Here is a 12,576-nt window from a genome sequence, read left to right on the forward strand (position 1 = left end):
GCTTTTGGAGTTTTGTAATGCAGAAGCTGGAGACAATATTGAGACAGATAGGATTAGGTGGCAGGAGGACAAGGCAAGGAAAAGCAGTGGAGTCCTGACTGTTACCTTTGGTGGGAAGTTGAGAGAGGAAGAGGCTTTGGAGCATGGGAGCTGGGAGGGGGAGGATTTGGAGGGGATAGAAAGTGTCAGCAAGTGTGGTAGAGAGTGGGAGCTGGATTCCCTCTAATGCAGGCACGTCAGGACAGGCTCAATTTTTCTGCTTGAGAGTAGCAAACAACTCCTAAGTCTCTGGCTTCTCACAACAGAAATTTATTTCCTGCACAAAGTCTGGTGATTCAAGGTCCACTGATTTCCTAATGCAGATGTCCTCTTTGTAGTGACTCAGTGGCCTCAGCTGCTTTGATCTTAGGACTACCATCATAAGAATGGCAGGGGAGGAGAGAGCATGGAGACATCATAATGACTCTTCCAAGCTTAGCTAACAGAGTTTTGAAATAGCTATCACATACACCTGCGTCAAGGGCTGTCTGACCGCAGCAGCTGCAAGAATTGTTTTTCTGGAAACTGGAGGGTGACATCTGTATACAGGTGAGCTCTTCCAGTCTCAGCATTTCATGCAAAAAGACTGGAATTACTGCTCATTTTGGTGACTCTTTGAGGTGCTACTTCTCTGAGTCTGGGCCACAAAGGACTCTGGGATTTGTCTTCTCCATAAAGCTGACTCAGAAGTTTCTGAAAAACACAATAAAGTAGTTGTTAACTTGCTAAGTATTATAAAAGCTTTGGAATTTTTTTTAACTTCTTATCTTTCTTTCTTTCAGTGAGAAAATATTCACAAATGTTACTATTCCCATGACTTATTCAGAGGAAGTTTTGAATTTAGTTTTATTTCCTTTGATTCCTTGATATTCACTTTATCAGGCATCATAAGATGGAGAAAAGGTTACAAATTCCCTTCAGTGTCATTAAAAGGAAGCCTGTCTAGGATGACATAAATGCAATGGTCATTCATGATTCCTTTGAGCTTTATGACTCTTCCACGAAAATAAAAAGTCTATATTGCAAATCTGTAGGAGAAAGAAGCTGGAAGGATGTCTAATATGATTTCTTAGCAAGTGTATTTTGGTAGAGGGCAAGAAGAATGCAGAAATGCACACAATTTTTTTGAAAACTAGGGTAAATTAGGAAATTATTTTAGGTCTTTCTGCAATTTTCTCGACAGGAGCAACTGTTCTTTAGAGTAAATCATGTGATTAATTGTGTCTTGACAGCATTTCAACAATTTCAACAGGTGTGCATGCCATTAATGACAACAACAAAAAATGCCCAGAAATTGTAGCCCCTGGTTGGTACAAATAAGACCAAGAGAACGTGTAATTGAATACTTTAGTATGCAATTATGTTTTCTGCATAATTAGTCATAAATTGAGCATCCAAACATAGATGTATGTGTAATTAATTATGACTTATTTAAACATACTTGGGTTGTGGCACTTTGTTCTTTGTTTCCTGTGAACCAAATTACTGAAGTTTGCATTTCAAAATAATTTTCCCTGAATTATTTTTAAAAAATTCAACTGAGATCTAGATTTGGTTACAACATAAATAAAATACTGGTTAGGGAAGGGTAGTAGGGATGATACGGGAAGGCACCAGACTGCATTCCAAAGCTGGACTGGGAAGTTAAGGCTGGGACTGTGAGGAGTAAGGAATAGAAGATTGGTCATGGTGTATTTGGTTGAGTTGCCTTAGGTTTGGTTGCCAAGGAAAGATACTGTACCCAGAAACAATATAGACAAAGGAAGTCTAAGATTAAGTGATTAAGATCTTGGAGATAAGGCTAACAATGCCATCTTTTAAAACATATTCAGTCGAGATGTTCTTTCAACTGACAAATATTTTATTTTTAGCAGATTTAGATGGTGTGGATTCAACACTGACTCTTCTTTTTTATTTTATTTTAGTGGAGATATTAATAAAGAAAATATAAAAAGCATTCTCCTATGAAATAGTAAAACAAAATTTTGTAACAAAATAGAGAATAACAAGAAGGAATATATTGTGTATCATGATCTTAAAATAATCTCTTTTCTAACAGAATCTGCCCACTGTTTGAAGAAAGTTGAGGTATATTGCCAGACATATGCACTGTCCATATTCTGCATTTTCTCGAATGTTGTATAATGATACCTCACTAACCATGTTTATTCCAAGGACTTTGAATCAGTGGCACTCTTTTCTCACATGAACAGACATGAGAGCTGAACTACTAATACCTCCTAGACTCATCTGTCTATAGATTTTAGGCTCGTGTTTTTTAACCTTTTTATTAATTATTTCTAGTACTGTTGACATTAATTAAGATCTCTATAAGTCTGGGGCCATATTCCCAAATTTCTCTCTGAAAAAAAAAAAACCATACACAGAATAAAATTCAAAAGCATAATCTTGTCACTGTATAGAAATTTTTTTTTTGTCTTTTTTGAGGGAGGGTCTCACTATACAGTTCAGTTCAGCCTTGAGCTCACTTGTAGCCCAGGTTGGTCTTGAACTTGCAACAATCCTCCTGCCTCAGCTTCCAAGCACTGGGATTACAGGTGTGTGCCACCATGCCTGGCTCACTGTATAGAATTTTGTCACATTTTTTTCCTCTTAACTTTAGGGTGAACTTGAAGCAAGCCTCAAGTATTCTTTGTTTAAAAATACTTTCTATCAATATGTAAAGAACTAAAAATTATCAGTAAAATAAACAAATGAAAATGAAAAAATTCACGAAGAGCCCAATCAATACTTGGGCAAAGTAATTGGACAGACATTTCTCAAAAGAAGTACAAGGGACTTATAAATATATGAAAAATTGCTTAGTATCTTTAACTAATAGGGAAGCACAAATCAAAACTGCACTGAAGGGGCTGGGGATTTAGCTCAGCGGCAAAGTGCCTGCCTGGCAAGCGCAAGGTCGTGAGTTTGGTTCCTGATACCAGAGAAAAACCAAAAAAAAAAAAAAAAAAAAACCTGCACTGAGATTCTATTTCACCCTAGTTAGAATGGCTAGAATCAAGAATACAAAAAACAGTAAATGCAGGCTAGATTCAGAGGAAAAAGGAGCCCTTATACACTGCTGGGAGGGATGTAAATTAATATAGCCACTATGGAAATCAGTATACAGTTAGTTCTTAAGAAAACTAAAAATAGAACTGTCACACAACCCAGTTATATCACTCCAGGCATATAACTGAAGGCATTAAAGTCAGTGTACCATAGGGACACCTGTTACACCCATGCTTATTGTGGTACAATTCACACTAACCAAGGTATGGAACCAGCCTTGGTCCTCATTAATGTGTAAATGTATAAAAATGTGTATATACACAATGGAATACTATTCAACCTTAAAGAAGAACAAAATTGTGTCATTTTTCAGGAAAATAGATAGATTTGGAGATCATCATATTAAGTGAAATAAACTAGACTCAAAGACAAGTATCACAAATTTTCCCTATCTACGGAATCTAAAAAACACTTCAAAGATGATATGAAAGTACAAGGGAGACTATTATTAGGTAAGAGGAGAGAGAGTTTTAGAAGAGAGGGTAGTGGGTGATGAGTGTAATCAAAATATGCAATATGTCAGATGCATGTATGAAAATGTCATGATGAAATCCAGTAGTTTGTAAAATTAATATGAAATATATATATTTTTTGTTTCACACTAGGTCATCTGAGATCAGCTACACCCTCCCTCACGACTCTAAGACTTGGCTGAACACAATTTGGAAAATTCTGGAGAAGGTCTTCAGAGCCCCTTCGAGCTCTCACAAAACACTCCCTGGCTCTTTCTTTGTGGTAGAAAGAGCACTGCTCCTTCTTGCCTTCCGTCAGTTTTCTGGAAAGAATGACAGTGCAACTGTCCTGTATGTTACAGCACACCGATGTTACTGAGGTAGTCAGAAAATACAAGCCACCTCTCTTTTCTGAACAGAGGTCTTACATTGCGAGGGACTTTTAAAATTGCTAAAGGCAAAGAAACTTTCAGAAAAGTGACAGGAGCAAAGCATCTGAGTCATAATCAGCCAGAGATTACCAGCCCGAAAACTGCTTTCCAACCTTCCAGAAGGATGCAGCTCAGCCCTGAGCATTTACACTCCCAAAGCTAGGACTGTGGATTGTTGGATCTGGACAAGGGTGAGCTGGCACCAAGGTTTTGCTTTAATAATAAGAGTCCTTCACACCCTGTTGATTCAAATCAAAGGGATCCATATCAGTTTTCACATCTCACTGATTATTTTGTATGTGGCGCTGCATGCTCATTTAGGCTCAAAATTGTATCCATATATTTCCTGCTTTCCATGATCTTTTTGCTTCATTTGTCCCTCTGAAATATTTCCAATTATTTGGGCGTCCAATTGTTCGTGAAGTGGTCGCTCAGTTTGTGCCGAAAAGGCTTTTTTAGGGAAAAAAAGATTTACCATTAAAATCATCTTGTTATATACTGACTTCAAAAAGACCTGACTATTTAAGTCCTTTGACATAGCAAATGACTTCCCCCTTCCCAAACTTGGAAATAATCTTTCTTTAGTCTTTCAGTTCATTTTTCTTTTGTGGCTGATGCAATCTTAGCCAGTAAGTTGTAACGAGAGAGCTTTGTATCAGATCAGCCTGTACCTGGGGAACTTGAATAAACCAATTACACCCTGGAAAACCGAATCTTTATTTCATAGTCCAAGTAATTTGATTCAGCTGGTGCTGTAAATACCGTTTACTAATGTTAGGATCAATAAACACTGAGGATGCCATTCAGGGCTCAGAGTGAAGACAAATCTTTTTCAGTCTCCTATTATAGTCTTTTGACATACTGCAATTCCTTTCATAGCAAACAGAGCTACCCATATTCCTTCATTGTCTTAAAGCAAGCTGGTCAGATTCACTCTGGTTGATATGTAGGTTCCATGCTATTGCATTATTTGTCAGATAATAGATGCTAGACCTGAGACCTAAGTGATTGCACTGACCTCAAAATGTCTAGCAAAGGTTGGATCCCACAGTGCTCAGGGCCACTGCTGGTAGAGTGTCTTTGCACAAATTACAAGAAAACTACATTGCTGGGCAGATAAATTTAAAAAGACACTATTTCAGGGTGAATACAGCCCCTCTCAGGGCTGGAGGGAATTTTAGACCCCTTAATTTCTCTCCACCAGGTTTCTTTGTGCAATGTTCTGATGTATCCTTGGCAGGGGCTCTCTTAATGTTCCTGACAAGAGTGATGCCAGAATTCCAAGATATAACAAGCAGACATGAGGCTAAAAACAAAATAGTTTCAAAGGACAGGAGAGGGGAATAATGACAGATTCTGCCTGATGGCAGCAACAGGCATGGAGAGGGAGGAAGAATGTTGTAATCCATGGGAATGGGAAATGGGTTTCTCCTCCTTCTCTACAACTCCTCCTTCTGCAGCAACAGGCATGGAGAGGGAGGAAGACTGTTGTAATCCATGGGAATGGGAAATGGGTTTCTCCTCCTTCTCTACAACTTCTCTACAACTTGCTGGGAATGCCAATTTTGGAGGATAAACGGAGGCAGCGACTCCTGTTCCCCACGTTGTTTGTATCTGTCCTCTTAACTTTTCCCCAGGCCTAAAGGATCATGGGTATGGGACAGAACTGCATTTTTTTTTCACTTAAGACAGTAGGTATGGGGCTGGGAATTTAGCTCAGTGGCACAGCACCTGCTTGGCAAGCAGAAGATTGTGAGTTCAATTCCCGGAACCAGAAAAAAACAAACACACACACACACACACACACACACACAAAGACACTAGGTATGTTTCAAATAGATTCATGCATGTAAAAATCTAAATAGATTTGAGAATCTTTTCTATTGTCTAGGTTCATATACCTGTAAGACTCTACTTCTTTATTTTCTTCTTTCTAAAGTCCCTCTACCTTTCATACTTAACTCTTACCATCTCATAAATCTTCCTCTGAATACTACAGTCCTATGCAGGCTTCTCCCTTCTCTGAACTTCAATTACATTCTGATTTGTACCATATATTTATCATTCTCAAATAATTTTTATGTGCTTAAACCTTTTCCTTTACAAGGTCAATTTCCGAAGGGCAAGAACTGCACATCTGCATAGTTTTGTCTCCACTGTGTCTTGCAAATAAAAAGTGTGTACTAGAACTTTAAGCTCCAGGTTTGACTAGTGCTGGAATTGAAATTCTGAATGTAGAGTTTCTAATTTCTCATGATAACTAGGAAAGTGATATATTGTGGAAAACAATCATACAACACTAAAAATATGCAACATATGACTTAAAAAATATTTCAGTTAATTTTTCCACTTGGAACCCCATGGATCCCTCCATCAGAGCTTTTGATAAGCAGCAACTTGATCTGTTTGTGAATCATAGCATCCTTCTTCATCAGCAGTCTAAGTGAAACGATAATGGATAGTGAGAGAATAAAAAGAAATGTAGCAGGAAGGTGAAGGTGGAAATGTTGGAGGCCCAGACAGTTTACACAAGAAGGAGTTACCAAACTGCAAGAATGATGTGCAATTTAGGGAATAATTTGTTATGAACAGCAAAGTTTTTTTTAATATGGGATTAGCTTTTCAAATATGAAAATTTCTTATTTGAATCACTTGGGGCAAAAATATTTGAAAATATTTAGTACTTTTAGTACACATATTTTAGTATCCTTATGGCTCATTTACATTTTGGAGGGAAAATTTGCTTTGAAAAAAAAATTACTCCAAAATTTAAAGGCTTGAAATAATCAATATTTATTACTCGTTAGTTTCTGTGAGTAGGAACCTAGATATAGCTTAGCTCGATGTCTTTGGCTTAAGGTATTTCATAAGATTGCAGTCAAGTTTTTGGGTAGGGTTGTGGTATTATTTGAAGGATAAACTGGGGGGGGTTGTGCATACGGCCAAGTTGCTCATGTGGTTGTTGGCAGGCTTTGATTCCCCATTACACAGTCTTTATAGAGGGCTACTTCATAACAAGGTGCAAGGTACCCTAGAGCAAATGGTTTAACAGAGTGCATGTGCTTCCGGTAAAAGCCACATTCTTTTTATGAAAGCACTGATTCATAAGTACAGCAAAGCAGGAACTCTCATAAGTGTCACTTCTAAAATTATTAAAGCACTAATTTTAATTTTACTTTTTTAAAATTTTAATTTTACTGATTTTAATTACTAATTTCTAATTTTAGAAGTGACACTTATGGCAGTGGGTCCAGAAATGACAGGAATTAGTGGTTAGGAAATCTATATTTTAAAATTTTAAAAATATCATTTATTTATAATTTTAAAACACATTGAAATATGGAATAGTTTCTTACCCTTGGAGATTTAACAGTGATTGCCATTTTACTATAGTTTATGTATTTTAAATACTTTTTAGCCTAAAAAGTTTTAACAGAACAGTAGAAAAGGTAGTACACTAAACTCCTGTTCCACTGCCCAGTTTTAATTCATTCAAAATTGTATAGATGAGGCAAAAACCCATACAGTCTTTTAAAGAAATGTTAAAGAAATATTTTGAAGAAATATTTCAGTCTGCAGTGGGAAATGATAAAGGAGTCATTTACAGAACACAGCTATACTGATAGTATCATGCCTAATAAAATGAACAGTAATTTTAATATGCTCACAGAGCCAGTTCAGATTTTGTGTGATCTGTATTTTTAATAAACTCCATCAGAGAGTTTCTGTTTTGCTGTGCTTATGAATCAGTGCTTTAAGAATTATTTCATAATACATCATAGAAGTACAACAGAAGTTTCTGGAAGCTTGAATATGCTCAAACGCAGTTTGGGTGCTGGGGACGTAGCTCAGTGTAAGAGTGTGCTTGCTTAACAGCAGGAGGCTCTGTGTTTCAAACCCAGCATCGGTGTAGTGTGTGTGCGTGCGTGTGTGTGTGTGTGTGTGTGTGTGTGTGTGTGTGAGAAAAGTCTGACTCAAACTCAGTTTTTTCTTTGAACTACTTCATACATTCACAGAGTATTTATTGATATTTAATTGATCAATTATTACTAAATGCTTGGCATATCTTATGCTAAGATGGAGAAAAGGTGAGAGGCATGAGTTCTGACTTCTAGATTTTCAGGTGAAACAAGGCAAAGAGCACTGAGTAGGAAGAGGTCATAGCTTGCGTTGGCAAGTGACCATGGGAGCATCTTGGGTGGTGATCAGGAGTTAGGTGAGGAATTTGAGCAGAGAAACTGGAAACATGGAAAAGGCTAGCAAGGAACATGTCCTGCCCAAAGTGGTCTGATCTCCAGGCATTGTGTGCACATTTACACTATATAGGGCGGGTACGTGCTTTCTTTGCATTGCACAAACCTCTCCTGCCACAGCCGGAAGTGAACTCAGAGTGGGCAGGAAGTGGGGTCTTTGCAATTCCTGAGAAGGCAGCCCTGTGGAGCTGAGGAAAATTCCTACCTTCTGTATATTATCAGCATCAATTGCAAAGGCACCCCTGCTATTCCTGGAGGTATTTTTGACCTGCTAAGTGGGCAGTTCTACACCCTGGAGGAGGAGGAAGGAGCACAGAAGGTAGCCAGGGTGGAGAGAACCTGCTTTGTCTCATTCTCCTCAGGCTCCACCTTTATAATTGTGGAGGGCACCCTGGGGAAAAAAGGGCCCAGTGGGCACCTGACGAGGGGGCATCGCCTTTGCTGTGGGACAGTTTCTAAACAAGCTTCTGGTTGAAGAACCCAGGTCACAGGGACAACCGGGAGAGAAAAGATCAGAACCCAGAACCTCCAAATCCAAGACCTCATGGGACTCTGGTGCATTCTTTTCTAAATATAAAACTGAAGTAATTACCGATCAAACGTGCCACTGAGATGAATAATGAAAAGCTAATAATTGTTTTCCTTCTCTTTTAAAGAAACATACCACACTCAGACGCCCATTTACAGATATTTTCAGTTAAAATGTCACACAATATTTGTTATATCAGCAGGAGAATGGAAATTGAGTTGGCAGTGAAGCATTGCAGTGACAACTGTTACCTTGGAAACTGTAGTAAGCAATCATAATTACAATTAGCAAGACTCCCACAAAGTGTACATAAATATTCACGTGCCAGAGACAAGTGGCACGTACCAGACAGCAGAGTAAACTACGGGACTGTCGTTTCTTTCTCTTTGACGTGTCCTTGTGGATATAAAGGTTCTGTTAAGAGACATTCCAGCTTCTTCGAATTTAGGTGAATATGTTTCCTTTTTGTGCTGGTTTGGGGGCTTGTAACATAATGACAGTTGACACATGGTGGATTACATGGAAGCTTCAAGTGACCCTTAGTTGAAGTACATCCAGTCTTGAATGGACTTTTAAACAAAGCCTGATCTCAGAAGAAAATAAGGCAATTGTAAATAATAAATGGTGCTGTAGCACAATTACGAGGATGCTCCGGGGAGTGTTGCAGCGCAGAAGGAACGGTTAAAACATGTGATTTAATCATCCTCTGCTACTTGACTCTTGGTTTCTTCATTATTACTATGGATGTCTTCCCTTTGATTCAGACTTCCCTATCAAATTGAAAGAAGTCAGGCGAAGAGTGAGTGATAGATTTGTTCTCACTTGGCACACGAGGAGTGTCCTATTCTCTCTGAATTTCTTCATAAACAAGGGAGAAAAGGCAGTTAAGTCAGGAGTGGTTGAGTCTCTATTTCTGAACACTTGTGGGAACAAAGCTTTGAAGGTAAAGCAAAACCTAGCATATTTTCCTAGCAAAACAATTGTTGTTTTCAGGGCCACAGGGCACGCCAAAAACTCCATTCTCCTGCACACAGCAGAGACTTCTGTTCAGCTTGTCTGAGCATGTTGCTGACCGGGGCTCTCCAGATAAACATGTGTTGTGAGTGGTTGCCATGATGTGAGGGGCAACCGGGGGAAGAGATGTTGACACGCTTCCTCTGAGAGCAGAGGCCTTGACCCCAGCTTGAAAGAAGTCTGCTAAAACGAGTAAAAGAAAATGACCTTGGCATTAGACACTGAAATAATTGGAAGAACTCACATTTCAGTCAGGCAGCAGGATCTGTAATGAAAGCACGGGAGAAGGAGGTGGAAGCAGGGACACTGCATGCCCCACACATTGCCCTCCCCTCTCCAGACATCGAAACAGCGGGTCCTGCGCATGCGCCTCCCAATGGTGCTCCGTTCTTTCGGCAACACAGCTATCACATAGTGTGCCCCCTTCTGATCTGTACGTCATGAGCTCATACCTGCTGTATGGATGACTACGCTCTTTAGGAGGAGCAGGGGTATCTTCCGGAACAAGGCAGCTATACTTACTGCTTGGCCTCTTCTTCAGGTCCCCAGTTCCTTTTGTTCTAGCCTCGGAGAGTGAAAAGTGACTGGTGCTGTCCAGGGTCCCAACAATCATGACCATGTTACAAACCAGGGACAAGTGAAGTCTATGAAGTCCCTCTCATCACAGTTTGATCCAAGCTAGGGAAATAAACTTGTTTCAATTAAAATGAAGACTTCATCCATTACTTTTTTTTTCAGTAACAGAAGTGCTTCAGAATTGCTTATTTGAAGCCCAACATTGTGGTAGTTTCTTCAAGAGAGATAAAAGAATGATATCAGGGCTTCTTCTTTTAAAATGAACCGTATGCTCTGGTTGGGGAGAAGGGATCAGGGCCCTTGAACTATTATTATAAAACATACGGTACCTACAGTGGTCAAGTAGGAAAATCTGAGCCCAATGGAGTACAGCGCAGACGAGATTGGTGAGTGCTGACCCCTGGGAAATGCTGACATTTGGAAAGGGATTGTATACTGGCAGAGTTTGTAAAGATTGTGTGTGTGTGTGTGTGTGTGTGTGTGTGTGTGTGTGTGTGTGTATAAGGAGTGAAACAGGAGCCTGTCTGCAGAAACCTTTTCATGGAAAGAGCCAACGGGACTAGAGCAGAGCTTGTGACGTTTTAAGAGTTCATTGCTCTCTCTGAAGGAAGCTGCACACAATATCTCTGGGCTTTGATTGTTCCCCAAAGCGCTCCCTCCTGCTGGGAACCTCCTGTGGGGAGCTCACCACCAGCTCCACTCCTAATCTGACCTGGCAACTTGACTCTCTCAACAGCTCTTTGTTTGACTTCTCTATTATTTTCTTTTCCCTTTCTGCTCTTTTTTCTTTCTTTAACCTGCTTTATTAACATAAGAACACAGTGATTAACTACTCAGTCTGCAAATATAGTGTATCACCACAAGTAGTCCTTAAATAATGGCCCCAATGTAATAGAAGGTACTGAATCATCTGGAAAGTTAGAACCAAACTGCCAATAATTGAGGATTTATGGCCCCAGTACTTAATCACTTTTAAATACATGAATGTGGTATAAAAATAACAGATGAGTTTAGGATGAAAAATAACACTCTCTTAAGTCCCTTCCTCACCCCAGTCCCATTCTCCGGAGTTTGTCTCTTTTATGTCCAGGCCTTCTAATGATTAGCTCCCTACCTGTGAATAATGCACTTGCATTTCTTGATTTTTTTTTAAAAGTTAGACAATATATGTTGATTCTCAGTCATGAAAGACAAGGATTTAAGGGGCTGGGGATTTAGCTCAGTGGCACAGCGCTTGCCTGGCAAGTGCAAGGTCATGAGTTCGATTCCTGGTACAGGAAAAAACAAAACAAAACAAAACAAAAGACATGGATTTAACTCACTTACGCCCTACATTTTCATGTTTTCAGTACAGTATTTGATTTCTACATTGCTATTTTTTATGTAATATTGGGCACCATATTTATATCTCTCTGCTTTTAAAAATTTATTTATTTATTTTTGCAGTAGTGGAGATTGAACTGAGGGCCTTGGCACTGAGCTACATTTCTAGCCTTTTTTATTTTTTGTTTTGAGACAGGGTCTCACTAAGTTGCTAAATTACCCAGGCTCTGCCCTAACTTGGGCTCCTCCCGCTCCAGCTTCCCAGAGAGCTGGGATTACAGGTATGCTCCAGCACACCCTGGTTCCTTCTATCCTCCTTATTATATATTTCTATATCACTCCTTTCCTGCCAAGCCCTACCTTGTTTTGGCCATGTCTTAACTTTTACATTGTCAAAATAGTTAATATTTCCATGTGCCCTAAAACTATAATCAATATTTTTGGTGGTACTGGGGATTGAACCCAGGGCCTTGTGCATGCGAGGCAAGCACTTTACTACTGAGCTACATCCCAAGCCATGAAGTCATAATGAATTTTCGTGAGTATTTGCTATATGTGGAAAGCACAAACCAACATCTGCATTATCTAACTATGCGAATATTGTTCACTACAAAGCCAGGTTGTATGTTAGAATTGCTTTTTCTTCTTTATGAGCCTAATGAAATGACCTCTGGGCCATTCAAAGTAAAATTATTATAGCTTCAAGGTCAAAAGTTTTCTCTGCCCTTGTTTTGCAACAATTACTGAAAGTCTTGAATGGTTCACAAGTGAACCGTGAACATCTCAAACATCTTTTGATTGTTGTGTCTGTTGCCTTTCTCCCCTGGGTTCTAATGGACGCATATTGCTCATTCATATTTAAAGTAAGGAATAAGTACCTGTTATAG

At 39.2% G+C, this 12,576-nt stretch overlaps 1 long non-coding RNA gene across 1 annotated transcript; it reads right to left on the minus strand.

Annotated features, from left to right (window-relative positions):
- Window positions 1-289: 289 nt before the first annotated feature.
- Window positions 290-11,316, minus strand: LOC102027123. Its single transcript, XR_001235694.1, has 4 exons — window positions 10,700-11,316; window positions 10,313-10,468; window positions 9,122-9,973; window positions 290-732 (listed from the first exon to the last, which is right to left on the minus strand). It is a non-coding gene; the product is annotated as an uncharacterized LOC102027123 (long non-coding RNA).
- Window positions 11,317-12,576: the final 1,260 nt, after the last annotated feature.

This window comes from Chinchilla lanigera, unplaced genomic scaffold, assembly GCF_000276665.1.
Source record: "Chinchilla lanigera isolate Chin_1 unplaced genomic scaffold, ChiLan1.0 scaffold00045, whole genome shotgun sequence".
Lineage (NCBI taxonomy): Eukaryota > Metazoa > Chordata > Mammalia > Rodentia > Chinchillidae > Chinchilla > Chinchilla lanigera.